This window comes from Bombus terrestris, unplaced genomic scaffold, assembly GCF_910591885.1.
Source record: "Bombus terrestris unplaced genomic scaffold, iyBomTerr1.2, whole genome shotgun sequence".
Lineage (NCBI taxonomy): Eukaryota > Metazoa > Arthropoda > Insecta > Hymenoptera > Apidae > Bombus > Bombus terrestris.
Window position 1 is genome coordinate 5333740 of NW_025963552.1, and position 3392 is coordinate 5337131.

A 3392-nucleotide genomic window follows, 5' to 3' on the forward strand; every position below is an offset into this window, starting at 1 on the left:
ATCAATGAGGATCTATCCTTTTAAGCAGTCTAGAGTGAGTCAATGTCACTTCAGATAATGTAAACTATGGTATGTAAAATAAAGATGTGAGATGCATTCTCGATCTCACTCGCAAAATGCGAATCACTGTTAAAGATTAGACATGTTTTCCTTGTGCTCAGATTTATTTGTGTCGTCTTAGAGACAAGATCTAATGTTAAATGCCTATCCAAACCAGAACATTTGAAGGAAGTGATGTATGAACTTTCTTTATACTAGCTTGCTATACTGTGTATGTTACCTGCAAAGTATGCAAAAAGGTTAGCATATGAGACAACTACTACTAATTTAAAAAAGAAAAACATTTGGGTGCAGTTCATCCTTCCACTAGCATGATACAATAAATACATAAATAGATAAAAAATAGAATAAAAAAATGTGAAAATATAACGAAAATATTTTTGTTTACATATATTGTTGCATTAATTATCTTAAATTTGGATATCTTCTTGTGCATACTCCTTCATATATCTATTGATCGTAAAATATATTTTTCCATGTTTCCACTTCCCTCAGTAGCAGTTATCACACTTTGTAATTATAATGACCCAAATGATCTTGATGATCCTGAAATCTCCTGACCTGGTCCAAGTAACATTCTGCATGAGATACTGCAAATTCATCAATCGCGTCAACTCAACAGAGAATTACGTCATAAGTACCAAGAACAATAACGACAAGAAAACCGTAAGGACGAAAAATCATTTAAATTTATTCATAAAATAGTGGAATATTAATGGAAAGAGAGCAGTATTTAAGGGCAGAGTTTTACAGTATAATTAGGAGCCATTAATTTGGCAGAAGGAACATCAATTCCAATTCCTAACAAAAATTAGTGGAACAATTGTAGTATCGTGAGGAAAAAACCTGGTTAGAAACTAATCAAAACAATGCCGTCTGTCCTTCGGCTGTTAGTTTACATAGGAGAAAAACCTATTGACTAAAGTCACCTAGTCCTTGCGGCACGAAAACAGGACCGGATTAGGAAAAGGACAAAATAACGTTGATCGAGAAGTGAGAACGTTTTATCGAGAGATCAGAGTTAGTCGAGAAGCTGAAGAGTAGAGTTGTAGAGTTGAGAGAGTCAGATACTACTGTAGTATCGGAAAAAGGATAGGATTAGGATAATTTAGATTTGTAAAATTCTCCTAATACGCAGCCATTTTCTGTCAATAGCGAGGCTCAGATATTTCATCTGAAGCCCCACCTCGATATCCTCCCCATTTATATCCAAACACAGACCGGGCGGAGGAGCCCCCTTCGCCGCCAGTCATAAAACCATATAGCCTCTGACTTGGCTGGGGACACCCTCAGAGGGTTGGCAGGGAGCAGCCTGCGTGTAGCACGTACCGCGCAAGTGATATTGAATAATCAATCTAACTACTCATTCCTCGTTGCAACTTACTCTCTGAAAGTTTTTACCAGGTAAACTCTTTCTCTTCTTGCTGGTCAATTTCTTCGTCGTCTTGGATGTAGTTTAACGAGATATCTACGCTCCTTAGTCCAGAGCGTACACGTTGAAGATACCTATAAATGCACTAAATTCATGATTGCTTTTATATACTTATATATGGAACTGCTCCATATTTAGGTCTATAGCGGACACTGCTCACATTGTACATCACTATACTAATACTACTAACGAGATAAATCGAGAGAAAAGAATAAACACATTAATTTTAATACCAAATTCTATATATTTCTTATAAATTTTTAACATCTTCCTGATTCGTCATTTACAACTCATGAAGTTTGTAATGAATATTATTTGTTATAGAAGGGAACGTATAAATATATTTTCTTATCATTCGGTATATTATTTCCTAAAGATAATAAATTTTCACGTTTTTTTCGCCCATTTAAACCTAGTCCATGTCCAATAAACTAGTGTATACTGATACAATATTTATGCAACGTAATTTTTTGAGGTTTCGTTATCATTGGAAGATCTCTTTCTACACTCATCCACTTATCATAATGCATCTTTTATCAATTTATGTGTTTATACTATTCGTCACTTCGTTGATAATTATTTGCACCGATTCTGCTAAAGTTGTTAAATTAATTCTGTGCGTATTCAGAAGTACATTATCTGAGTATTATTGATTATAATTCGTTTATCCTATCTCGAAGTATCTTATTTAATAAGGAAAGAATAATAGGGTATACAGGGAAAATTTTTCTTGTTGCCAGAATTCATTAATCATATAATTCATTAACTAAACATTAGAGTAAATGAAAGCTTATATAATGAATATTGATAAGCAAGTAATGATATAATAAATAATATCAGTTTAAGAAGTACTTTACTGAAACACGCGATACTTATCTTATTTTTAGAAGATGAATGCAGAACTTAATTATCTTTTTTTACTTTTGTTGTTACAGATGATACAAAATAGTTGCGCGTACCTGTGCAGATATGCAGAAAGGCATACTTCAAGTTATGAGGTTGTGGATAATTTAAATATGGCCTTAATATGAAATCATTCATAACGCGGCATCCTATTACATGTCAAAATTATATTTCATGAGGAAGAGAAACAGAGTGCTTGTTTGCGAAGGATTTACCTATTCCGTAGAACGTAGACCTTTTTATTATAAATGTAAGGGCAAATAGAGCGCCTTGAAGCAACGAACGTGTTAAATATCTGGCTACTGCAGACTTAATAAGTGAAATAATTAAGTGAAATCTAAATGAAAATGGAAATCGGCGTTCGCGCCTATGGAGGGAGGATGAGCCGCGCAACTAAACGGCCTTGCACTCCCGGGGAGTCTCATACTCATTGCTAGGGGAGGCGCACCTGGAGCGTACGCGTCGGGAGATCCGGGAAGAATATTCTTTTCTGCATAATCGTTCGAGTTCCCTGGAAACTTCTAGCAGAGAGATAGGGTTTGGAATGCGAAGAGCAACGCAGTTGCAGCGGTGTCCGGATCTTCCTCTCCGACCTTGAAAATCCAGAAGAAAACCACGTGGAAGTGTCGCGTCCGTTCGTACCTATATCTGCAGCAGGTCTTTAAAGTAAGAGTTGACGACTTTACTGTGTCCCTGGATTTGAGTTCCAAAATAATAGTGCCGCTGGTGGGGAACGAGGTTGTTTGTCCGGTCTGCAAAAGGGAAAAGTCCACCTTTTCTTGATGACGCTGCGAGACCTGGATAGGCACTTTGGTGAACACTACATGGATGTCCGCATTCAATGGGAATACCTATATTGTGGAAAAAGTACCCTGAAGCTTCATGGGACAAAGCGCCACATACCGAAATGTAGTGGCACAAGTTAAAGATATGAAGGAGCGTACAAATGTGAAGCTTGCCCCATGAGCTTCGGGACTCAAAGAGGACTATTCACCCA